The sequence below is a fragment of the Pseudophryne corroboree genome, unplaced genomic scaffold, assembly GCF_028390025.1.
Source record: "Pseudophryne corroboree isolate aPseCor3 unplaced genomic scaffold, aPseCor3.hap2 scaffold_149, whole genome shotgun sequence".
Classification (NCBI taxonomy): Eukaryota; Metazoa; Chordata; class Amphibia; order Anura; family Myobatrachidae; genus Pseudophryne; species Pseudophryne corroboree.
In genome coordinates, this window is record NW_026968120.1 from 939336 (window position 1) to 964304 (window position 24969).

The window sequence follows — 24969 nt, forward strand, 5'->3', positions numbered from 1 at the left end:
ATTGGAAGGCACTTAAGAATAGAGAAGTGGAAACAGACAGCAAACTAGGCTGGAGAGAGACCTGAGACAAAGAGATCTGAATTATACGAGAGCCGACCAGGGGAAACACAAATTATGCAGTCAAGTTTCCCACATTTGGGGAAATCGCAGGAGCAGCACACCCAGAGTGCAATGGGTGAGCCTTGCCCTGGGAGAAGCACCTACGTGATCATAGTATCTCACCTGGCAGGTAAGTAGGAGTTGGGCTAGAGCTGGGGAGGGTCACTGCTCGGGTACCCCCCTGTCAAGTGAAGGAGATCCAACTGAGGCAGCACAAGGGAATTCTCGAAAGAAGAACAAGGCTAGAGGAAGATCTGAGACAAAGAAATCTGACTTTTACCTGAGCTGACCAGAGGAAAACACAAACACAGTCCCCCACTACCACAAATAATGCTGTCGAGTTTCACACATTTGGGGAAATCACAGGGGTCAGCATACCCAGAATGCAATGAATGAACCTCACACTGGGAGAATAATCTTCATGACCATGGTATCTCCTATGCAAAATAAGTATGATTTGGGATAGGGCAGGGGAGGGCCGCTGCTCAGGCACATCTCTGTCAAGTAAAGGAGATTCAACTGAGGCAGCATAAGGGAACTCTCATCTGGGGACAACAACTGCAGGGAGAACACATATTTTCAGATGAACATGGGAGGGCAGAAGGCTGCCTAATACTGAAGCACCCCCAAACAACAAACCAAATGCAACAACTAGTGCAAGCATTCCTGGGGGAAGGCCTGCAGCAGATGGATTTGCATATGGTGATGTCATCCAAGCAGTGGGTCAAAGTTGGCTTCAACCCTCGTCTGCATATGAAAAAGAGAAAAGGGGCGTGCAGGGCATGGCGGCCTTTTGCGGCGCTTGGATGACCCCTAGTTCGCATTAAACACCTCCACCCTCCTTTGGTGTGGGGCTCATGTTGGCTATGCCCCAGCCCCTGAAGCATTCAAGCTGATTTCTTGCAGTAGCTGGGCACTGTAACAGCTCCAGAGCTGCTCTGTACGGCAAGTAAAAGGGTGTGGGCCCTGCAGCACTACCTGTAGTTTGCATTGTGCATTGGAAGGCACAAAGTAAGCAGACGGGAGAAGTAAGGATAGTGCGCAAGGCCATAGAATGGAGCGGCTTAAGAAAAGAGAAGTGGAAACAGACAGCAAACTAGGCTGGAGAGAGACCTGAGACAAAGAGATCTGAATTATACGAGAGCCGACCAGGGGAAACACAAATTATGCAGTCAAGTTTCCCACATTTGGGGAAATCGCAGGGGCAGCACATCCAGAGTGCAATGGGTGAGCCTTGCCCTGGGAGAAGCACCTTCATAATTATAGTATCTTACCTGGCAGGTAAGTAGAAGTTGGGCTAGAGCTGGGGAGGGTCGCTGCTCGGGCACCCCCCTGTCAAGTGAAGGAGAACCAACTGAGGCAGCACAAGGGAACTCTCGAAAGAAGAACAAGGCTAGAGGAAGAACTGAAACAAAGAAATCTGACTTTTAAAAGAGCTGACCAGAGGAAAGCACAAACACAGTCCCCCACTACCACAAATAATGCAGTTGAGTTTCCCACATTTGGGGAAATCACAGGGGTCAGCATACCCAGAATGCAATGAATGAACCTCACCCTGGGAGAACAATCTTCAAGACCATGGTCTCTCCTATGCAAAATAAGTATGATTTGGGATAGGGCTGGGGAGGGCCGCTGCTCAGGCACATCTCTGTCAAGTAAAGGAGATTCAACTGAGGCAGCACAAGGGAACTCTCATCTGGGGACAACAACTGCAGGGAGAACACATATTTTCAGATGAACATGGGAGGGCAGAAGGCTGCCTAATACTGAAGCACCCCCAAACAACAAACCAAATGCAACAACTAGTGCAAGCATTCCTGGGGGAAGGCCTGCAGCAGATGGATTTGCATATGGTGATGCCATCCAAGCAGTGGGTCAAAGTTGGCTTCAACCCTCGTCTGCATATGAAAAGAGAAAAGGGGCGTGCAGGGCATGGCGGCCTTTTGCGGCGCTTGGATGACCCCTAGTTCGCATTACACACCTCCACCCTCCTTCGGTGTGGGGCTCATGTTGGCTATGCCCCAGCCCCTGAAGCATTCAAGCTGATTTCTTGCAGCAGCTGGGCACTGTAACTGCTCCAGAGCTGCTCTGTAAGGCAAGTAAAAGGGTGTGGGCCCTGCAGCACTACCTGTAGTTTGCATTGTGCATTGGAAGGCACGAAGTAAGCAGACGGGAGAAGTCAGGATAGTGCGCAAGGGCATAGAAGGGAGCGGCTCAAGAAAAGAGAAGTGGAAACAGACAGCAAACTAGGCTGGAGAGAGACCTGAGACAAAGAGATCTGAATTATACGAGAGCCGACCAGGGGAAACACAAATTATGCAGTCAAGTTTCCCACATTTGGGGAAATCGCAGAAGCAGCACACCCAGAGTGCTATGGGTGAGCCTTGCCCTGGGAGAAGCACCTTCATGATCATAGTATCTCACCTGGCAGGTAAGTAGGAGTTGGGCTAGAGCTGGGGAGGGTCGCTGCTCGAGCATCCCCCTGTCAAGTAAAGGAGATTCAACTGAGGCAGCACAAGGGAACTCTCATCTGGGGACAACAACTGCAGGGAGAACACATATTTTCAGATAAAAATCTTGGTCATGCTCTGGTTTCTCTTCAGAACGAACAAATCTTTCGCCTTTTACTAAAGATTTCCGTGGAGAGGAGCAAAACCGAGTTTTATCTCAATTTTTGCATGCCCCATCTTTTTGGGGTTTCTTTTATCGGTTTAAAGATAGAATGAGTGTGCTTTAATGTAAGCTCATTTGCATAGAAATGACAGTAAATGTTTGTTTCTTTTCAAACAGAACTTTCTTGACCATGCTACTTGCTTGAAAGATCTGGGAGCACATGGAATACAGTACAAACCATGCTTATAGCAAGGAGAAGACAGGTGAGAAATCTGCTTTCTTTCAAATTGGGCGCTCACTTTGATCTGAATGAGGACTGCTGGCACGGCACTCAGGCGACAGGTGGAATCTTGGTCATGCTCTGGTTTCTCTTCAGAACGAACAAATCTTTCGCCTTTTACTAAAGATTTCCGTGGAGAGGAGCAAAACTGAGTTTTATCTCAATTTTTGCATGCCCCATATTATTGGGGTTTCTTTTATCGGATTAAAGACAGAACGAGTGTGCTTTCTTGTTAGCTTTAATGTAAGTTTATTTGCATAACAATGACAATAAATGTCTGTTTCTTTTCAAGCAGAACTTTCTTGACCATACTAATTGCTTGAAAGATCTGGGAGCACATGAAAAAGAGTACAAACCATGCTTATAGCAAGGGGAAGCCTGGTGAGAAATCTGCTTTCTTTCTTTCAAATTGGGTGCTCACTTTGAGCTGAATGAGGACTGCTGGCATGGCACTCAGGCGACAGGTGGAATCTTGGTCATGCTCTGGTTTCTCTTCAGAACGAACAAATCTTTCGCCTTTTACTAAAGATTTCCGTGGAGAGGAGCAAAACTGAGTTTTATCTAAATTTTTGCATGCCCCGTCTTATTGGGGTTTCTTTTATCAGTTTAAAGATAGAACGAGTGTGCTTTAATGTAAGCTCATTTGCGTAGAAATGACAGTAAATGTTTGTTTCTTTTCAAACAGAACTTTCTTGACTATACTAATTGCTTGAAAGATCTGGGAGCACATGGAAAAGAGTACAAACCATGTTTATAGCAAGGGGAAGCCTGGTGAGAAATCTGCTTTCTTTCATTCAAATTGGGTGCTCACTTTGAGCTGAATGAGAACTGCTGGCATGGCACTCAGGCGACAGGTGGAATCTTGGTCATGCTCTGGTTTCTCTTCAGAACTAACAAATATTTCGCCTTTTATTAAAGATTTCCGTGGAGAGGAGCAAAACTGAGTTTTATCTCAATTTTTGCATGCCCCATATTATTGGGGTTTCTTTTATCAGTTTAAAGACAGAACGAGTGTGCTTTCTTGTTAGCTTTAATGTAAGTTTATTTGCATAACAATGACAGTAAATGTTTGTTTCTTTTCAAACAGAACTTTCTTGACCATGCTACTTGCTTGAAAGATCTGGGAGCACATGGAAAACAGTACAAACCATGCAGTATCACAAGAAGATAGAGCAGAATTGAGGACACGTCAACAATTTCTGCCGAAGGTGGTTCATCTTTCCACATGGTGCCTTTGGCCACTGACACCTTCGTTGAGTCAAAGTCTCTGGCTGTGGTCAGAACTTTGAAAATTTATGTCACCAGAACGGTTCAGATTAGGAAAACAGAGGCTCTGTTTGTCCTGTATGCTCCCAACATGATTGGGTGTCCTGCTTCCATGCAGACCATTATGCGCTGGATCTGTGGTAAGATTCAGCATGCTCATTCCACGGCAGGATTGCCGTTACTGAATTAGGTGAAGACCCATTCTACTAGAAAGGTGGGTTCATCCTGGGCAGCTGGTCGGGGAGTCTCGGCATTGCAACTTTGCCGAGCAGCTATTTAGTAAACACTTTTGCTAAGTTTTACAAGTTTGATACCTTGGCTGATGATAACCTCAAGTTGGGTCATTCGGTGCTGCAGAGTCGTACGCACTCTCCCACCCGTTCAAGAGCTTTGGTATAACCCCATGGTTCTTAATGTGACCCCAGCATCCTCTAGGTCGTATGAGAAAATAGGATTTTAATACCTACCGGTAAATCCTTTTCTCTTAGTACGTAGAGGATGCTGGGCACCCGTCCCAGTCCATACTGTGTCTGCAGTTATTACTTGTGGTTATACACATGTTGTGTTACGGTTCTGGTCAGCTTTTTGCTGCAATTGTTCATGCCGTTGGCTTGTGTTCTGTTGAATGCCACGTTCTGCGGCATGCTTAAGGTGTGAGCTGGTAAGATGCTCACCTTAGTTTAACAATAAATCCTTTCCTCGAAATGTCCGTCTCCCTGGGCACAGTTCCTATAACTGGAGTCTGGAGGAGGGGCATAGAGGGAGGAGCCAGTTCACACCCTTTGAAAGTCTTAAAGTGCCCATGTCTCTTGCGGATCCCGTCTATACCCCATGGTTCTTAATGTGACCCCAGCATCCTCTACGGACTAAGAGAAAAGGATGCCCTTGTGTACTATCCTGACTTCTCCTCCCGTCTGCTTACTTTGTGCCTTCCAACGCACAATGCGAACTACAGGTGGTGCTGCAGGGCCCACACCCTTTTACTTGCCTTACAGAGCAGCTCTGGAGCTGTTACAGTGCCCAGCTGCTGCAAGAAATCAGCATGAATGCTTCAGGGGATGGGGCATGGCCAACATGAGCCCCACACCAAAGGAGGGTGGGGGTGTTTAATGCGAACTAGGGGTCATCCAAGCACTGCAAAAGGCCGCCATGCCCTGCATGCCCCTTTTCTCTTTTTATATGCAGATGAGAGTTCCAGCCAACTTTGGCCCACTGCTTGGATGACATCACCGTATGCAAATCCGTCTGCTGCAGACCTTCCCCCAGGAATGCTTGTACTAGTTGTTGGATATGGTTTGATATTTGATGGTGCTTCAGTATTAGGCAGCCTTCCGCCCTCCCATGTTCATCTGAAAAGATGTGGTCTCCCTGCAGTTGTTGTCCCCAGACGAGAGTTCCCTTGTGCTTCCTCAGTTGAATCTCCTTAACTTGACGGGGGAGGGGCTGCCCGAGCTGCCACCCTCCCCAGCCCTATCCCAACTCATACTTATTTTACATATTAGATCTCTTGATCATGAAGATTGTTCTCACAGGGTGAGGTTCATCCATTATATTTTAAAATAGGAAGGTACAAATTACATATTTGAATTGCATCTATGTGCTGGATTCAAATGTCCCCCCCCCCCCTTCCTTTCTCAATTGTGCCCGTCAGCAGCTATTCTAAGGTTGCTGCCAATGGGTGTGACACATTAATTTCTTCTGTGGGGTACACTGGACTCCACAAGGATTCACATTGGGGTGTAGAGTAGGATCTTGATCTGAGGCACCAACCGGCTCAAAGCTTTTGACTGTTCCCAAGAAGCTCAGTGCATTCTCCTCTATAACCCCGCTTCCATGAACAGGGAGCTCAGTTTGTAGTTGGTGCCTTCAGTAGCAGGCCAATTAACAGGGGCCTGCCTCAGGCAGCCTATTCTTAGCTATTAATTTTGACAAGAAAAGAAGAACTTGTTTTATGAGAATCTACAAGGGCTGCAGCAGGCTAGGTCTAATAGACATCTTTACTGCAGCTTCATCACTCCCAGCGGCGCTGTATACTCCCGTGCCCTGGTTGCTGGGTCACTGCAGCGGAGGCTCCGGTTTCATCCTAAGGTCTGTCACACACACACCACCCTTCCGGATCACGAGGCCGCTGATGAAGGGGAGCGAGGCCGTAGGGGGTGGGCCGTGTGCGCACTGCGGTGGACACTGATTACTGGGCAGCCGCTCCACTAGCCACCAGGTACAGTTAAGGAGCACAGGTCTGGGGTTTTTTCTCCTATATTAACCCAATTTTGTACTGCCCGCAGCGCATTGTGATAGGTAATAGGGCCTGATTCAGGTTGGATTGCAATCACAATAAGCGATCCAACTGCAAAAATTGCTAAGAGCATACGCATGTGCCTGCATTTTCTGCGGCACCCCGCAGAGAATGTGATCGCCTCTGCCTGTCAATCGGGGCGGGGAAGGGGGGGAGAGGTGGGTCAGCAACACTCCATTTCCAAGTCAGGGATGGAGCGGTGCGGGGGCAAGGCTTCAAAATGGGGTCTGCAACGGAGGAGACACAGGGGGCGTGGTCACAGCGGCTGTATGACATCACATTCAGCCGCTGTGATCACAAAAATGGTGGCGGCTTCCTGCGCGCACATACAGTCTGCACCAGCAGGAGCCTACACCATTTTTTATGATCACGCTGAACTGCAGTGCGACTGCAATTACAGCATGGTCAAGAAGGGAGGCGTCATGCTGGGTGGCCATGCCCTGTCACTGTGCAGGAGCCAGCACCGCTCACACACTAGTCCCCGGGTGCAGCCCCCAACCCCCGGGACACCCGGAGCAACAAAATGTAGATTCAGGCCACCAGGCCACGCCCCTACCTATGAAACCATGCCTCCTTTTTACCATTGCGCTGCTTATCTGCGCGCACTGCATTACAATCTCCCTCGCCACCTCTCTGGGTGTCACCAGTGATAGTGACACCTCTGCCATGCTTGTAGCAGCAGGTCCTAAGATCTACACCTCAAACCCTGAGTGTTTGCCCTTGTGACTTGTTGATCATCATAGCGAAGCAGATGCTTACAGAAAACTGCAGGGGCTTAGATTGAAAATAAAAAAATTGATGGGTATAAGGTAGAGAGGAGCGGGTTCGGTTCTCCGAGAACCGAATTCCCCACGAACTCCACGTGGTTTACACTGGTCCGAGGCTGGCTCGGTTGTTCCCGCCTGACTCGGAAAACCTGAACAAGGGAAAATGTCATCATCCCGCTGTCGGATTCTCGCGAGATTCGGATTCCATATAAAGAGCTGCGCGTTGCTGCCATTTTTACTCGTGCATTGAAGAGAGAGCGGAGAGGACGTGGCTATGTTCTCTCAGTGGAAATCTCAATATCAGTGCTCAGTATCAGTGGTTACTTATTGCTGCTCAGTAATACTAGTAGTGTGTCTCTCCTGCTCAGTGTCAGTTCTCAGTAGTATCCTCATCAGTGCTCAGTATCACTGCTCATTGTCTTGTGCTGCATTGTGGTGCTCAGCATACTACAGTACATTACTAATAGTCCAGTGCTGCATCTTGCTGCTCAGTGTCAGTTCTAGTATCCTCATCAGTGCTCACTATCACTGCTCATTGCATTGTGGTGTTCTGTATACTACAGTAACATAGTAATATAGTATATATAGAGGAGCGGGTTCGGTTCTCCGAGAACCGAATTCCCGACGAACTCCACGTGGTTTACACTGGTCCGAGGCTGGCTTGGTTGTTCCCGCCTGACTCGGAAAACCTGAACAAGGGAAAATGTCATCATCCCGCTGTCGGATTCTCGCGAGATTCGGATTCCATATAAAGAGCTGCGCGTTGCTGCCATTTTTACTCGTGCATTGAAGAGAGAGCGGAGAGGACGTGGCTATGTTCTCTCAGTGGAAATCTCAATATCAGTGCTCAGTATCAGTGGTTACTTATTGCTGCTCAGTAATACTAGTAGTGTGTCTCTCCTGCTCAGTGTCAGTTCTCAGTAGTATCCTCATCAGTGCTCAGTATCACTGCTCATTGTCTTGTGCTGCATTGTGGTGCTCAGCATACTACAGTACATTACTAATAGTCCAGTGCTGCATCTTGCTGCTCAGTGTCAGTTCTAGTATCCTCATCAGTGCTCACTATCACTGCTCATTGCATTGTGGTGTTCTGTATACTACAATAACATAGTAATATAGTAACATAGTTTTTGAGGTTGAATAGAGGCAAATTGCCCATCGTGTTCAACCTGTTTTAAGTTGTGATGATTCTACATACTTGCTGAATAATGTTTTATGACTAGTTAGCTACTATAACTCATGTTAACCCCGGATTAACCATGTTGATATTTTAAGTATTATAACCTTGGATAGCTTTTTCATTCAGAAATGTATCCATTCCTTTTTTAAATCCAATTACAGAGTCCGCCATTACCACCTTCCCTGGCAGGGAATTCCACATCCTGATTGCCCTAACAGTGAAGAAACCTTTCCTCCATTGCGTTCTGAACTTTCCTCCAGTCGCAGCGAGTGACCACGTGTTCTTTTAATAAATAATTCCTCTGATAACTCTTTGTTATGTATCTTTACATATTTGAAGATATTAATAATATCTCCTCTTAGGCACCTCTTTTCTAGTGTATAAATATTCAGCCTAGTAAGTCTTTCCTTATAGTCCAGTACTTTTAGGCCTTTAATCAATTTAGTCTTCAGGATCTCTTACACTTCCATGAGCAGCAGAGTAGTGCAATGGAAGCATGCTGGGCCCATAACCCAGAGGTTGATTGATCGAAACTATCCTCTGCTATGTGCATTTTTTTTTTTATAATTAAAGTAATCAAAAACTGGGATTGATATTTTGGCTCTTTTATTTTTACTTAAAGTACAATAACTTTTATCATTTTAATTTGTTTTAATAGTATATTGACAGCATTGTTTTCTTTAAAAAATCCACTTAATTTTCTTTACCCTATTACTGAAATGGTAATTGACAAAAACAAACTACATTGTCACCAGAAGAGCAATGCAAAATGTACAAGTGATATATGAAAATCATCTTCCATCTTGAATTTCAATGATGCATTGGGACAACAATTTGTGAGAAACATCTTCACCCATAAAGAAAGATTTTCTTAATTCCTTACCTGTGTGCTGATTAGATATCACCTTGTTTTCACATTAAACAGACTTCCCCATGAGGAAGCAGCAAGGATGCAGTGACGTTTCCTGGTGTCAACCTGTATTATTTCAGTAGACATTGAAATGAGGATGCATCTTTGATGCCTTTCCAATGAAGCAAGTTTATTTCAGTAATAGGTGAAAAACCATTCCTACAAAGGTGTTAATCAGAGACTTGGCTTTGTGGACACTTTTCAGAGAGCAAATTTGTTAGCATAAACATAAAATCAGAAAATGAAGAGCTGTTTAATCACTCAATTGGACTTTTCTGCCAGCATATTTTTTTTTCTCTGCAACCCACTGCTAAATTGTGCTTCCTAGCTGTTTTTTTATAAAATCACTTAATCAAATCTAACTCTGATTACATCAGAGAAGGCCAGGTACCCTACACCATAAGGGGGGTTTTTGAAATTTTGACTTGTCTACTTAAAGATCACCAAAATCTGATTACAAGGTCAATTACATCCCTGGGTGGGATTGAACCACCAACCTTTTGGTTAATAGCCAAACATGCTAACCGATTGCGCCACAGAGACACCTTGCAAAAGTCAATACTGACAAAGGCTAATAATCATTCATCTAGAACGTTTCCTAGAAAAACTTTAAAAAGTCAATAATCTGGAGAATTTTTGTAAGATACACATTGGTACTTTCCCATGATGAGTGAGTGCTTCAGGATTTCTTGCACTTACATGGGCTATTAACCAAAAGGTTGGTGGTTCAATCCCACCCAGGGATGTAATTGACCTTGTCATCAGATTTTGGTGATCTTTAAGTAGACAAGTCAAAATTTCAAACCCCCTCTTATGGTGTAGGGTACCTGGCCTTCTCTGACGTAATCAGAGTTAGATTTAATTAAGTGATTTTATAAAAAACAGCTAGGAAGCACAATTTAGCAGTGGGTTGCAGAGAAAAAAATAACATTTTAAACCTACCGGTAATTTTTTTTTCTCGTAGTCCGTAGAGGATGATGGGGACTCCGTAAGGACCATGGGGGATAGACGGGCTCCGCAGCAGACATGGGCACTTTAAGAAAGACTTTAGATCTGGGTGTGCACTGGCTCCTCCCTCTATGCCCCTCCTCCATACCTCAGTTAGAGAAACTGTGCCCAGAGGAGACGGACAGTACGAGGAAAGGATTTTTGTTAATCCAAGGTCAAGATTCATACCAGCCACACCAATCACACCGTATAACTTGTGATATACTACCCAGTTAACAGTATGAAAACAACATAGCATCAGTCCAAGACCGATGAAAACTAACATATAACCCTTATGTAAGCAATAACTATATACAAGTCTTGCAGAAGTAGACCGCACTTGGGACGGGCACCCAGCATCCTCTACGGACTACGAGAAAAAGATTTACCGGTAGGTTTAAAATCTTATTTTCTCTTACGTCCTAGAGGATGCTGGGGACTCCGTAAGGACCATGGGGATTATACCAAAGCTCCCAAACGGGCAGGAGAGTGCGGATAACTCTGCAGCACCGATTGAGCAAACAGGAGGTCCTCCTCAGCCAGGGTATCAAACTTATAGAACTTTGCAAAGGTGTTTGAACCAACTTTGACCCACTGCTTGGATGACATCACCATATGCAAATCCATCTGCGGCAGGCCTTCCCCCAGGAATGCTTGCACTAGTTGTTGCATTTGGTTTGTTGTTTGGGGGTGCTTCAGTATTAGGCAGCCTTCTGCCCTCTCATGTTCATCTGAAAATATGTGTTCTCCCTGCAGTTGTTGTCCCCAGATGAGAGTTCCCTTGTGCTGCCTCAGTTGAATCTCCTTTACTTGACAGAGATGTGCCTGAGCAGCGGCCCTCCCCAGCCCTATCCCAAATCATACTTATTTTGCATAGGAGATACCATGGTCATGAAGATTGTTCTCCCAGGGTTAGGTTCATTCATTGCATTCTGGGTATGCTGACCCCTGTGATTTCCCCAAATGTGGGAAACTCAACTGCATTATTTGTGGTAGTGGGGGACTGTGTTTGTGCTTTCCTCTGGTCAGCTCTGGTAAAAGTCAGATTTCTTTGTCTCAGATCTTCCTCTAGCCTTGTTCTTCTTTCGAGAGTTCCCTTGTGCTGCCTCAGTTGGATCTCCTTCACTTGACAGGGGGGTGCCCGAGCAGCGACCCTCCCCAGCTCTAGCCCAACTCCTACTTACCTGCCAGGTGAGATACTATGATCATGAAGATGCTTCTCCCAGGGCAAGGCTCACCCATTGCACTCTGGGTGTGCTGCCCCTGCGATTTCCCCAAATGTGGGAAACTTGACTGCATAATTTGTGTTTCCCCTGGTCGGCTCTCATATAATTCAGATCTCTTTGTCTCAGGTCGCTCTCCAGCCTAGTTTGCTGTCTGTTTCCACTACTTTTTCTTGAGCCCCTCCCTTCTATACCCTTGTGCACTATCCTGACTTCTCCCGTCTGCTTACTTTGTGCCTTCCAACGCACAATGCAAACTACAGGTAGTGCTGCAGGGCCCACACCCTTTTACTTGCTTTACAGAGCAGCTCTGGAGCTGTTACAGTGCCCAGCTGCTGCAAGAAATCAGCTTGAATGCTCCAGGGGCTGGGGCATAGCCAACATGAGCCCCACACCGAAGGAGGGTGGAGGTGTTTAATGCGAACTAGGGGTCATCCAAGCGCCGCAAAAGGCCGCCATGCCCTGCACACCCCTTTTTTCTTTTCATATGCAGACGAGGGTTGAAGCCAACTTTGACCCACTGCTTGGATGACATCACCATATGCAAATCCATCTGCTGCAGGCCTTCCCCCAGGAATGCTTGCACTAGTAGTTGCATTTGGTTTGTTGTTTGGGGGTGCGTCAGTTTTAGGCAGCCTTCTGCCCTCCCATGTTCATCTGAAAATATGTGTTCTCCCTGCAGTTGTTGTCCCCAGATGAGAGTTCCCTTGTGCTGCCTCAGTTGAATCTCTTTTACTTGACAGAGATGTGCCTGAGCAGCGGCCCTCCCCAGCCCTATCCCAAATCATACTTATTTTGCATAGGAGATACCATGGTCATGAAGATTGTTCTCCCAGGGTTAGGTTCATCCATTGCATTCTGGGTATGCTGACCCCTGTGATTTCCCCAAATGTGGGAAACTAAACTGCATTATTTGTGGTAGTGGGGGACTGTGTTTGTGCTTTCCTCTGGTCAGCTCTGGTAAAAGTCAGATTTCTTTGTCTCAGATCTTCCTCTAGCCTTGTTCTTCTTTCGAGAGTTCCCTTGTGCTGCCTCAGTTGGATCTCCTTCACTTGACAGGGGGGTGCCCGAGCAGCGACCCTCCCCAGCTCTAGCCCAACTCCTACTTACCTGCCAGGTGAGATACTATGATCATGAAGATGCTTCTCCCAGGGCAAGGCTCACCCATTGCACTCTGGGTGTGCTGCCCCTGCGATTTCCCCAAATGTGGGAAACTTGACTGCATAATTTGTGTTTCCCCTGGTCGGCTCTCATATAATTCAGATCTCTTTGTCTCAGGTCTCTCTCCAGCCTAGTTTGCTGTCTGTTTCCACTTCTTTTTTCTTGAGCCCCTCCCTTCTATACCCTTGTGCACTATCCTGACTTCTCCCGTCTGCTTACTTTGTGCCTTCCAACGCACAATGCAAACTACAGGTAGTGCTGCAGGGCCCACACCCTTTTACTTGCTTTACAGAGCAGCTCTGGAGCTGTTACAGTGCCCAGCTGCTGCAAGAAATCAGCTTGAATGCTTCAGGGGCTGGGGCATAGCCAACATGAGCCCCACACCGAAGGAGGGTGGAGGTGTTTAATGCGAACTAGGGGTCATCCAAGCGCCGCAAAAGGCCGCCATGCCCTGCACACCCCTTTATTCTTTTCATATGCAGACGAGGGTTGAAGCCAACTTTGACCCACTGCTTGGATGACATCACCATATTCAAATCCATCTGCTGCAGGCCTTCCCCCAGGAATGCTTGCACTAGTTGTTGCATTTGGTTTGTTGTTTGGGGGTGCTTCAGTATTAGGCAGCCTTCTGCCCTCCCATGTTCATCTGAAAATATGTGTTCTCCCTGCAGTTGTTGTCCCCAGATGAGAGTTCCCTTGTGCTGCCTCAGTTGAATCTCCTTTACTTGACAGAGATGTGCCTGAGCAGCGGCCCTCCCCAGACCTATCCCAAATCATACTTATTTTGCATAGGAGATACCATGGTCATGAAGATTGTTCTCCCAGGGTTAGGTTCATTCATTGCATTCTGGGTATGCTGACCCCTGTGATTTCCCCAAATGTGGGAAACTCAACTGCATTATTTGTGGTAGTGGGGGACTGTGTTTGTGCTTTCCTCTGGTCAGCTCGGGTAAAAGTCAGATTTCTTTGTCTCAGATCTTCCTCTAGCCTTGTTCTTCTTTCGAGAGTTCCCTTGTGCTGCCTCAGTTGGATCTCCTTCACTTGACAGGGGGGTGCCCGAGCAGCGACCCTCCCCAGCTCTAGCCCAACTCCTACTTACCTGCCAGGTGAGATACTATGATCATGAAGATGCTTCTCCCAGGGCAAGGCTCACCCATTGCACTCTGGGTGTGCTGCCCCTGCGATTTCCCCAAATGTGGGAAACTTGACTGCATAATTTGTGTTTCCCCTGGTCGGCTCTCATATAATTCAGATCTCTTTGTCTCAGGTCTCTCTCCAGCCTAGTTTGCTGTCTGTTTCCACTTCTTTTTTCTTGAGCCCCTCCTTCTATACCCTTGTGCACTATCCTGACTTCTCCCGTCTGCTTACTTTGTGCCTTCCAACGCACAATGCAAACTACAGGTAGTGCTGCAGGGCCCACACCCTTTTACTTGCTTTACAGAGCAGCTCTGGAGCTGTTACAGTGCCCAGCTGCTGCAAGAAATCAGCTTGAATGCTTCAGGGGCTGGGGCATAGCCAACATGAGCTCCACACCGAAGGAGGGTGGAGGTGTTTAATGCGAACTAGGGGTCATCCAAGCGCCGCAAAAGACCGCCATGCCCTGCACACCCCTTTTTTCTTTTCATATGCAGACGAGGGTTGAAGCCAACTTTGACCCACTGCTTGGATGACATCACCATATGCAAATCCATCTGCTGCAGGCCTTCCCCCAGGAATGCTTGCACTAGTAGTTGCATTTGGTTTGTTGTTTGGGGGTGCTTCAGTTTTAGGCAGCCTTCTGCCCTCCCATGTTCATCTGAAAATATGTGTTCTCCCTGCAGTTGTTGTCCCCAGATGAGAGTTCCCTTGTGCTGCCTCAGTTGAATCTCCTTTACATGACAGAGATGTGCCTGAGCAGCGGCCCTCGCCAGCCCTATCCCAAATCATACTTATTTTGCATAGGAGATACCATGGTCATGAAGATTGTTCTCCCATGGTGAGGTTCATTCATTGCATTCTGGGTATGCTGACCCCTGTGATTTCCCCAAATGTGGGAAACTCGACTGCATTATTTGTGGTAGTGGGGGACTGTGTTTGTGCTTTCCTCTGGTCAGCTCTGGTAAAAGTCAGATTTCTTTGTCTCAGATCTTCCTCTAGCCTTGTTCTTCTTTCGAGAGTTCCCTTGTGCTGCCTCAGTTGGATCTCCTTCACTTGACAGGGGGTGCCCAAGCAGCAATCCTCCACAGCTCTAGCCCAACTCCTACTTACCTGCCAGGTGAGATACAAAATATACAAGTGATATATTAAAATCATCTTTCCAGCTTTAATTTCAATGATGCCTTGGTGCAACAATTTTGTGAGAAACATCTTCACCCATAAAGAAAGATTTTCTTAATTCCTTACCTGTGTGCTGATTAGATATCACCTTGTTTTCACATTAAACAGACTTCCCCTTGAGGAAGCAGCAAGGATGCAGTGACGTTTATGTTTCCTGGTGTCAACCTGTATTATTTCAGTAGACATTGAAATGAGGATGCATCTTGCTGCCTTTCCAATGAAGCAAGTTTAATTCAGTAATAGGTGAAAAACCATTCCTACTAAAGGTGTTAATCAGAGACTTGGCTTTGTGGACACTTTTCAGAGAGCAAATTTGTTAGCATAAACATAAAATCAGAAAATGAAGAGCTGTTTAATCACTCAATTGGACTTTTCTGCCAGCATAATTTTTTTTCTCTGCAACCCACTGCTAAATTGTGCTTCCTAGCTGTTTTTTATAAAATCACTTAATCAAATCTAACTCTGATTACATCAGAGAAGGCCGGGTACCCTACACCATAAGAGGGGGTTTGAAATTTTGACTTGTCTACTTAAAGATCACCAAAATCTGATAACAAGGTCAATTACGTCCCTGGGTGGGATTGAATCACCAACCTTTAGGTTAATAGCCATACACACTAACTGATTGCGCCATAGCGACACTTTGCGAAAGTACATACTGACAAAGGCTAATAAGCATTCATCTAGAACGTTTCCTAGAAAAACTTTAAAAAGTCAATAATCTGGAGAATTTTTGTAAGAAACACATTGGTACTTTCCCATGATGAGTGAGTGCTTCAGGATCTCTTGCACTTACATGGGCTATTAACCAAAAGGTTCCCACCCAGTGATGTAATTGACCTTGTGATCAGATTTTGGTGATCTTTAAGTAGACAAGTCAAAATTTCAAACCCCCTCTTATGGTGTAGGGTACCTGGCCTTCTCTGACGTAATCAGAGTTAGATTTAATTAAGGTGCGCAAGGGCATAGAAGGGAGCGGTTTAAGAAAAGAGAAGTGGAAACAGACAGCAAACTAGGCTGGAGAGAGACCTGAGACAAAGAGATCTGAATTATACGAGAGCCGACCAGGGGAAACACAAATTATGCAGTCAAGTTTCCCACATTTGGGGAAATCGCAGGAGCAGCACACCCAGAGTGCAATGGGTGAGCCTTGCCCTGGGAGAAGCACCTTCATGATCATAGTATCTCACCTGGCAGGTAAGTAGGAGTTGGGCTAGTGCTGGGGAGGGTCGCTGCTCGGGTACGCCCCTGTCAAGTGAAGGAGATCCAACTGAGGCAGCACAAGGGAACTCTCGAAAGAAGAACAAGGCTAGAGGAAGATCTGAGACAAAGAAATCTGACTTTTACCAGAGCTGACCAGAGGAAAGCACAAACACAGTCCCCCACTACCACCAGGAAACATTAACGCCACTGCATCCTTGCTGCTTTCTCATGTGGTAGTCTATTTAATGTGAAAACAAGGTGATATCTAATTAGCACACAGAAAAGAAAATTAAGTGAATTTTTGAAAGAAAACAATACTGTCAATATACTATTAAAACAAATTAAAATGGTAAAAGTTATTGTACTTTAAGTAAAAATAAAAGAGCAAAAATGTCAATCCCAGTTTTGGATTACTTTAATTAACAAAAAAAATGCATATAGCAGAGGATAGTTTCAATCTGCCTACCTCTGGGTTATGGACCCAGCATGCTTCCATTACAGTACTCTGCTGCACATGTATGTGCAAGAGATCCTGAAGCACTCACTCATCATGGGAAAGTACCAATGTGTTTCTTCATTGGTTGATGGAAGAAACATCTTACAAAAACTCTCCACATTATTGACTTTTTAAAATGTTTCTAGGAAACGTTCTAGATGAATGCTTATTAGCCTTTTTCAGTATATGCTTTTGCAAAGTGTCGCTGTGGCGCAATCAGTTAGTGTGTAAGGCTATTAACCAAAAGGTTGGTGGTTCAATCCCACCCAGGGGCGTAATTGACCTTGTTATCAGATTTTGGTGATCTTTATGTAGACAAGTCAAAATTTCAAACCCCCTCTTATGGTGTAGGGTACCTGGCCTTCTCTGATGTAATCAGAGTTAGATTTGATTCAGTGATTTTATAAAAACAGCTAGGAAGCACAATTTAGCAGTGGGTTGCAGAGAAAAAGAAATATGCTGGCAAAAAAATCCAATTGAGTGATTAAACAGCTCTTCATTTTCTGGCTTTATTTTTATGCTAACAAATTTGTTCTCTGAAAAGTGTCCACAAAGCCAAGTCTCTGATTAACACCTTTGTAGGGATGGTTTTTCACCTATTACTAAATTAAACTTGCTTCATTGGAAAGGCAGCAAGATGCATCCTCATTTCAATATCTACAGAAATAATACAGGTTGACACCAGGAAACATTAACGCCACTGCATCCTTGCTGCTTTCTCATGTGGAAGTCTGTTTAATGTGAAAACAAGGTGATATCTAATTAGCACACAGGTAAGGAATTAAGAAAATCTTTATTTAAGGGTGAAGATGTTTCTCACAAAATCGTTGCCCCAATGCATCATTGAAATTCAAGGTGGAACGATGATTTTAATATATCACTTGTACATTTTGTATTGCTCTTCTGGTGACAATGTAGTTTGTTTTTGTCAATTACCATTTTAATAATAGGGTAAAGAAAATTAATTGGATTTTTGAAAGAAAACAATACTGTCAATATACTATTAAAACAAATTAAAATGGTAAAAGTTATTGTACTTTAAGTAAAAATAAAAGAGCAAAAATATCAATCCCAGTTTTGGATTACTTTAATTAACAAAAAAAATGCATATAGCAAAGGATAGTTTCAATCTGCCTACCTCTGGGTTATGGACCCAGCATGCTTCCATTACAGTACTCTGCTGCACATGTAAGTGCAAGAGGTCCTGAAGCACTCACTTATCATGGGAAAGTACCAATGTGTTTCTTCATTGGTTGATGGAAGAAACATCTTACAAAAACTCTCCACATTATTGACTTTTTAAAATGTTTCTAGGAAACGTTCTAGATATATGCTTATTAGCCTTTGTCAGTATGTACTTTTGCAAAGTGTCGCTGTGGCGCAATCAGTTAGTGTGTATGGTTATTAACCAAAAGGTTGGTGGTTCAATCCCACCCAGGGACGTAATTGACCTTGTTATCAGATTTTGGTGATCTTTAAGTAGACAAGTCAAAATTTCAAACCCCCTGTTATGGTGTAGGGTACCTGGCCTACTCTGATGTAATCAGAGTTAGATTTGAATAAGTGATTTTATAAAAAAAACAGCTAGGAAGCACAATTTAGCAGTGGGTTGCAGAGAAAAAGAAATATGCTGGCAGAAAAATCCAATTGAGTGATTAAACAGCTCTTCGTTTTCTGGCTTTATTTTTATGCTAACGAATTTGTTCTCTGAAAAGTGTCCACAAAGCCAAGTATCTGATTAACATATTTGTAGGGATGGTTTTTCACCTATTACTAAATTAAACTTGCTTCATTGGAAAGGCAGCAAGATGCATCCTCATTTCAATATCTACTGAAATAATACAGGTTGACACCAGGAAACATTAACGCCACTGCATCATTGCTGCTTTCTCATGTGGAAGTCTGTTTAATGTGAAAACAAGGTGATATCTAATTAGCACACAGGTAAGGAATTAAGAAAATCTTTATTTAAGGGTGAAGATGTTTCTCACAAAATCGTTGCCCCAATGCATCATTGAAATTCAAGCTGGAAAGATGATTTTAATATATCACTTGTACATTTTGTATTGCTCTTCTGGTGACAATGTAGTTTGTTTTTGTCAATTACCATTTTAATAATCGGGTAAAGAAAATTAATTGGATTTTTGAAAGAAAACAATACTGTCAATATACTATTAAAACAAATTAAAATGGTAAAAGTTATTGTACTTTAAGTAAAAATAAAAGCTAAAATATCAATCCCAGTTTTGGATTACTTTAATGAACAAAAAAAAAATGCATATAGCAAAGGATAGTATCAATCTGCCTACCTCTGGGTTATGGGCCCAGCATGCTTCCATTGCAGTACTCTGCTGCACATGTAAGTGCAAGAGATCCTGAAGCACTCACTCATCATGCGAAAGTACCAATGTGTTTCTTCATTGGTTGCTGGAAGAAACATCTTACAAAAACTCTCCAGATTATTGACTTTTTAAAGTTTTTCTAGGAAACGTTCTAGATGAATGCTTATTAGTCTTTGTCAGTATGTACTTTTCGCAAAGTGTCTCTGTGGCGCAATCGGTTAGTGTGTTCAGCTATTAATCAAAAGGTTGGTGGTTCAATCCCATCCAGGGACGTAATTGACCTTGTGATCAGATTTTGGTAATATTTAAGTAGACAAGTCAAAATTGCAAACCCCCTCTTATGGTGTAGGGTACCTGGCCTTCTCTGATGTAATCAGAGTTAGATTTCATTAAGTGATTTTATAAAAAAACAGCTAGGAAGCACAATTTAGCAGTGGGTTGCAGAGAAAAAGAAAAATGCTGGCAGAAAAATCCAATTGAGTGATTAAACAGCTCTTCATTTTCTGGCTTTATTTTTATAACAAATTTGTTCTCTGAAAAGTGTCCACAAAGCCAAGTATCTGATTAACATCTTTGTAGGGATGGTTTTTCACCTATTACTAAATTAAACTTGCTTCATTGGAAAGGCAGCAAGATGCATCCTCATTTCAATATCTACGGAAATAATACAGGTTGACACCAGGAAACATTAACGCCACTGCATCTTTGCTGTTTTCTCATGTGGAAGTCTGTTTAATGTGAAAACAAGGTGATATCTAATTAGCACACAGGTAAGGAATTAAGAACATCTTTATTTAAGGGTGAAGATGTTTCTCACAAAATCGTTGCCCCAATGCATCATTGAAATTCAAGCTGGAAAGATGATTTTAATATATCACTTGTACATTTTGTATTGCTCTTCTGGTGACAATGTAGTTTGTTTTTGTCAATTACCATTTTAATAATCGGGTAAAGAAAATTAATAGGATTTTTGAAAGAAAACAATACTGTCAATATACTATTAAAACAAATTAAAATGGTAAAAGTTATTGTACTTTAAGTAAAAATAAAAGAGCAAAAATATCAATCCCAGTTTTGGATTACTTTAATTAACAAAAAAAATGCATATAGCAGAGGATAGTTTCAATCTGCCTACCTCTGGGTTATGGACCCAGCATGCTTCCATTACAGTACTCTGCTGCACATGTAAGTGCAAGAGATCCTGAAGCACTCACTCATCATGGGAAAGTACCAATGTGTTTCTTCATTGGTTGATGGAAGAAACATCTTACAAAAACTCTCCACATTATTGACTTTTTAAAATGTTTCTAGGAATCGTTCTAGATGAATGCTTATTAGCCTTTGTCAGTATGTTCTTTTGCAAAGTGTCGCTGTGGCGCAATCAGTTAGTGTGTAAGGCTATTAACCAAAAGGTTGGTGATTCAATCCCACCAAGGGACTTAATTGACCTTGTTATCAGATTTTGGTGATCTTTAAGTAGACAAGTCAAAATTTCAAACCCCCTATTATGGTGTAGGGTACCTGGCCTTCTCTAATGTAATCAGAGTTAGATTTGATTCAGTGATTTTATAAAAACAGCTAGGAAGAACAATTTAGCAGTGGGTTGCAGAGAAAAAGAAATATGCTGGCAGAAAAATCCAATTGAGTGATTAAACAGCTCTTCATTTTCTGGCTTTATTTTTATACTAACAAATTTGTTCTCTGAAAAGTGTCCACAAAGCCAAGTCTCTGATTAACACCTTTGTAGGGATGGTTTTTCACCTATTACTAAATTAAACTTGCTTCATTGGAAAGGCAGCAAGATGCATCTTCATTTCAATGTCTACTGAAATAATACAGGTTGACACCAGGAAACATTAACGCCACTGCATCCTTGCTGCTTTCGCATGTGGAAGTCTGTTTAATATGAAAACAAGGTGATATCTAATTAGCACACAGGTAAGGAATTAAGAAAATCTTTATTTAAGGGTGAAGATGTTTCTCACAAAATCGTTGCCCCAATGCATCATTGAAATTCAAGCTGGAAAGATGATTTTAATATATCACTTGTACATTTTGTATTGCTCTTCTGGTGACAATGTAGTTTGTTTTTGTCAATTACCATTTTAATAATCGGGTAAAGAAAATTAAGTGGATTTTTGAAAGAAAACAATACTGTCAATATACTATTAAAACAAATTAAAATGGTAAAAGTTATTGTACTTTAAGTAAAAATAAAAGAGCAAAAATATCAATCCCAGTTTTGGATTACTTTAATTAACAAAAAAAAATGCATATAGCAGAGGATAGTTTCAATCTGCCTACCTCTGGGTTATGGACCCAGCATGCTTCCATTACAGTACTCTGCTGCACATGTAAGTGCAAGAGGTCCTGAAGCACTCACTTATCATGGGAAAGTACCAATGTGTTTCTTCATTGGTTGATGGAAGAAACATCTTACAAAAACTCTCCACATTATTGACTTTTTAAAATGTTTCTAGGAATCGTTCTAGATGAATGCTTATTAGCCTTTGTCAGTATGTACTTTTGCAAAGTGTAGCTGTGGCGCAATCAGTTAGTGTGTAAGGCTATTAACCAAAAGGTTGGTTATTCAATCCCACCCAGGGACTTAATTGACCTTGTTATCAGATTTTGGTGATCTTTAAGTAGACAAGTCAAAATTTCAAACCCCCTGTTATGGTGTAGGGTACCTGGCCTTCTCTGATGTAATCAGAGTTAGATTTGATTCAGTGATTTTATAAAAACAGCTAGGAAGCACAATTTGGCAGTGGGTTGCAGAGAAAAAGAAATATGCTGGCAGAAAAATCCAATTGAGTGATTAAACAGCTCTTCATTTTCTGGCTTTATTTTTATGCTAACTAATTTGTTCTCTGAAAAGTGTCCACAAAGCCAAGTATCTGATTAACATATTTGTAGGGATGGTTTTTCACCTATTACTAAATTAAACTTGCTTCATTGGAAAGGCAGCAAGATGCATCCTCATTTCAATATCTACTGAAATAATACAGGTTGACACCAGGAAACATTAACGCCACTGCATCCTTGCTGCTTTCGCATGTGGAAGTCTGTTTAATGTGAAAACAAGGTGATATCTAATTAGCACACAGGTAAGGAATTAAGAAAATCTTTATTTAAGGGTGAAGATGTTTCTCACAAAATCGTTGCCCCAATGCATCATTGAAATTCAAGCTGGAAAGATGATTTTAATATATCACTTGTACATTTTGTATTGCTCTTATGGTGACAATGTAGTTTGTTTTTGTCAATTACCATTTTAATAATAGGTAAAGAAAATTAAGTGGATTTTTGAAAGAAAACAATACTGTCAATATACTATTAAAACAAATTAAAATGGTAAAAGTTATTGTACTTTAAGTAAAAATAAAAGCTAAAATATCAATCCCAGTTTTGGATTACTTTAATGAACAAAAAAAAAATTCATATAGCAAAGGATAGTTTCAATCTGCCTACCTCTGGGTTATGGGCCCAGCATGCTTCCATTGCAGTACTCTGCTGCACATGTAAGTGCAAGAGATCCTGAAGCACTCACTCATCATGCGAAAGTACCAATGTGTTTCTTCATTGGTTGCTGGAAGAAACATCTTACAAAAACTCTCCAGATTATTGACTTTTTAAAGTTTTTCTAGGAAACGTTCTAGATGAATGCTTATTAGTCTTTGTCAGTATGTGCTTTTTGCAAAGTGTCTCTGTGGCGCAATCGGTTAGTGTGTTCAGCTATTTATCAAAAGGTTGGTGGTTCAATCCCACCCAGGGACGTAATTGACCTTGTGATCAGATTTTGGTGATATTAAAGTAGACAAGTCAAAATTGCAAACCCCCTCTTATGGTATAGGGTACCTGGCCTTCTCTGATGTAATCAGAGTTAGATTTGATTAAGTGATTTTATAAAAAAACAGCTAGGAAGCACAATTTAGCAGTGGGTTGCAGAGAAAAAGAAAAATGCTGGCAGAAAAATCCAATTGAGTGATTAAACAGCTCTTCATTTTCTGGCTTTATTTTTATGATTACAAATTTGTTCTCTGAAAAGTGTCCACAAAGCCAAGTATCTGATTAACATCTTTGTAGGGATGGTTTTTCACCTATTACTAAATTAAACTTGCTTCATTGGAAAGGCAGCAAGATGCATCCTCTTTTCAATATCTACGGAAATAATACAGGTTGACACCAGGAAACATTAACGCCACTGCATATTTGCTGTTTTCGCATGTGAAAGTCTGTTTAATGTGAAAACAAGGTGATATCTAATTAGCACACAGGTAAGGAATTAAGAAAATCTTTATTTAAGGGTGAAGGTGTTTCTCACAAAATCGTTGCCCCAATGCATCATTGAAATTCAAGCTGGAAAGATGATTTTAATATATCACTTGTACATTTTGTATTGCTCTTCTGGTGACAATGTAGTTTGTTTTTGTCAATTACCATTTTAATAATAGGGTAAAGAAAATTAAGTGGATTTTTGAAAGAAAACAATACTGTCAATATACTATTAAAACAAATTAAAATGGTAAAAGTTATTGTACTTTAAGTAAAAATAAAAGAGCAAAAATATCAATCCCAGTTTTGGATTACTTTAATTAACAAAAAAAAATGCATATAGCAGAGGATAGTTTCAATCTGCCTACCTCTGGGTTATGGGCCCAGCATTTTTCCATTGCAGTACTCTGCTGCACATGTAAGTGCAAGAGCTCCTGAAGCACTCACTCATCATGGGAAAGTACCAATGTGTTTCTTCATTGGTTGCTGGAAGAAACATCTTACAAAAACTCTCCAGATTATTGACTTTTTAAAGTTTTTCTAGGAAACGTTCTAGATGAATGCTTATTAGTCTTTGTCAGTATGGACTTTTCGCAAAGTGTCTCTGTGGCGCAATCGGTTAGTGTGTTCAGCTATTAATCAAAAGGTTGGTGGTTCAATCCCACCCAGGGACGTAATTGACCTTGTTATCAGATTTTGGTGATCTTTAAGTAGACAAGTCAAAATTTCAAACCCCCTGTTATGGTGTAGGGTACCTGGCCTTCTCTGATGTAATCAGAGTTAGATTTGATTCAGTGATTTTATAAAAACAGCTAGGAAGCACAATTTAGCAGTGGGTTGCAGAGAAAAAGAAATATGCTGGCAGAAAAATCCAATTGAGTGATTAAACAGCTCTTCATTTTCTGGCTTTATTTTTATGCTAACAAATTTGTGCTCTGAAAAGTGTCCACAAAGCCAAGTATCTGATTAACACCTTTGTAGGGATGGTTTTTCACCTATTATTAAATTAAACTTGCTTCATTGGAAAGGCAGCAAGTGATGTCATCCAAGCAGTGGGTCAAAGTTGGCTTCAAACCTCGTCTGCTTATGAAAAGAGAAAAGGGGTATGCAGGGCATGGCGGCCTTTTGCGGTGCTTGGATGACCCCTAGTTCGCATTAAATAATGCAGTCGAGTTTCCCACATTTGGGGAAATCACAGGGGTGAGCATACCCAGAATGCAATGAATGAACCGCACCCTGGGAGAACAGTCTTCATGACCATGGTATCTCCTATGCAAAATAAGTATGATTTGGGATAGGGCTGGGGAGGGCCGCTGCTCAGGCACATCTCTGTCAAGTAAAGGAGATTCAACTGAGGCAGCACAAGGGAACTCTCATCTGGGGACAACAACTGCAGGGAGAACACATATTTTCAGATGAACATGGGAGGGCAGAAGGCTGCCTAATACTGAAGCACCCCCAAACAACAAACCAAATGCAACAACTAGTGCAAGCATTCCTGGGGGAAGGCCTGCAGCAGATGGATTTGCATATGGCGATGTCATCCAAGCAGTGG

At 42.6% G+C, this 24969-nt stretch overlaps 15 non-coding genes and 4 pseudogenes across 15 annotated transcripts; 11 read left to right on the forward strand and 8 right to left on the reverse strand.

Annotated features, from left to right (window-relative positions):
• Positions 1 to 74: 74 nt before the first annotated feature.
• On the reverse strand, positions 75 to 237 carry LOC134998377 (U1 spliceosomal RNA). The gene has a single exon (XR_010200658.1). It is a non-coding gene; the product is annotated as a U1 spliceosomal RNA (small nuclear RNA).
• Positions 238 to 389: 152 nt separating this feature from the next.
• Positions 390 to 553, reverse strand: LOC134999091 (U1 spliceosomal RNA). The gene has a single exon (XR_010201254.1). It is a non-coding gene; the product is annotated as a U1 spliceosomal RNA (small nuclear RNA).
• Positions 554 to 1225: 672 nt separating this feature from the next.
• On the reverse strand, positions 1226 to 1388 carry LOC134998592 (U1 spliceosomal RNA). The gene has a single exon (XR_010200787.1). It is a non-coding gene; the product is annotated as a U1 spliceosomal RNA (small nuclear RNA).
• Positions 1389 to 1540: 152 nt separating this feature from the next.
• LOC134998800 (U1 spliceosomal RNA) lies at positions 1541 to 1704 on the reverse strand. Its single transcript, XR_010200969.1, has one exon. It is a non-coding gene; the product is annotated as a U1 spliceosomal RNA (small nuclear RNA).
• Positions 1705 to 2375: 671 nt separating this feature from the next.
• LOC134998517 (U1 spliceosomal RNA) lies at positions 2376 to 2538 on the reverse strand. Its single transcript, XR_010200743.1, has one exon. It is a non-coding gene; the product is annotated as a U1 spliceosomal RNA (small nuclear RNA).
• Positions 2539 to 2682: 144 nt separating this feature from the next.
• Positions 2683 to 2798, forward strand: LOC134998663 (U5 spliceosomal RNA). Its single transcript, XR_010200833.1, has one exon. It is a non-coding gene; the product is annotated as a U5 spliceosomal RNA (small nuclear RNA).
• A 270-nt stretch (positions 2799 to 3068) lies between these two features.
• LOC134998648 (U5 spliceosomal RNA) lies at positions 3069 to 3184 on the forward strand. Its single transcript, XR_010200818.1, has one exon. It is a non-coding gene; the product is annotated as a U5 spliceosomal RNA (small nuclear RNA).
• A 286-nt stretch (positions 3185 to 3470) lies between these two features.
• Positions 3471 to 3586, forward strand: LOC134998686 (U5 spliceosomal RNA). The gene has a single exon (XR_010200856.1). It is a non-coding gene; the product is annotated as a U5 spliceosomal RNA (small nuclear RNA).
• Positions 3587 to 3860: 274 nt separating this feature from the next.
• On the forward strand, positions 3861 to 3976 carry LOC134998729 (U5 spliceosomal RNA). The gene has a single exon (XR_010200900.1). It is a non-coding gene; the product is annotated as a U5 spliceosomal RNA (small nuclear RNA).
• A 5904-nt stretch (positions 3977 to 9880) lies between these two features.
• Positions 9881 to 9954, reverse strand: TRNAN-AUU (transfer RNA asparagine (anticodon AUU)). Its single transcript has one exon. It is a non-coding gene; the product is annotated as a tRNA-Asn (tRNA).
• A 1304-nt stretch (positions 9955 to 11258) lies between these two features.
• LOC134998771 (U1 spliceosomal RNA) lies at positions 11259 to 11422 on the forward strand. The gene has a single exon (XR_010200940.1). It is a non-coding gene; the product is annotated as a U1 spliceosomal RNA (small nuclear RNA).
• Positions 11423 to 11574: 152 nt separating this feature from the next.
• LOC134999230 (U1 spliceosomal RNA) lies at positions 11575 to 11716 on the forward strand (annotated as a pseudogene).
• Positions 11717 to 12407: 691 nt separating this feature from the next.
• Positions 12408 to 12571, forward strand: LOC134998909 (U1 spliceosomal RNA). Its single transcript, XR_010201073.1, has one exon. It is a non-coding gene; the product is annotated as a U1 spliceosomal RNA (small nuclear RNA).
• A 152-nt stretch (positions 12572 to 12723) lies between these two features.
• On the forward strand, positions 12724 to 12865 carry LOC134999231 (U1 spliceosomal RNA; annotated as a pseudogene).
• Positions 12866 to 13557: 692 nt separating this feature from the next.
• LOC134998772 (U1 spliceosomal RNA) lies at positions 13558 to 13721 on the forward strand. The gene has a single exon (XR_010200941.1). It is a non-coding gene; the product is annotated as a U1 spliceosomal RNA (small nuclear RNA).
• A 152-nt stretch (positions 13722 to 13873) lies between these two features.
• On the forward strand, positions 13874 to 14015 carry LOC134998297 (U1 spliceosomal RNA; annotated as a pseudogene).
• A 691-nt stretch (positions 14016 to 14706) lies between these two features.
• Positions 14707 to 14870, forward strand: LOC134998913 (U1 spliceosomal RNA). Its single transcript, XR_010201076.1, has one exon. It is a non-coding gene; the product is annotated as a U1 spliceosomal RNA (small nuclear RNA).
• A 1270-nt stretch (positions 14871 to 16140) lies between these two features.
• On the reverse strand, positions 16141 to 16303 carry LOC134999195 (U1 spliceosomal RNA). Its single transcript, XR_010201355.1, has one exon. It is a non-coding gene; the product is annotated as a U1 spliceosomal RNA (small nuclear RNA).
• Positions 16304 to 24521: 8218 nt separating this feature from the next.
• LOC134998600 (U1 spliceosomal RNA) lies at positions 24522 to 24700 on the reverse strand (annotated as a pseudogene).
• Between the last annotated feature and the right edge of the window lie 269 nt (positions 24701 to 24969).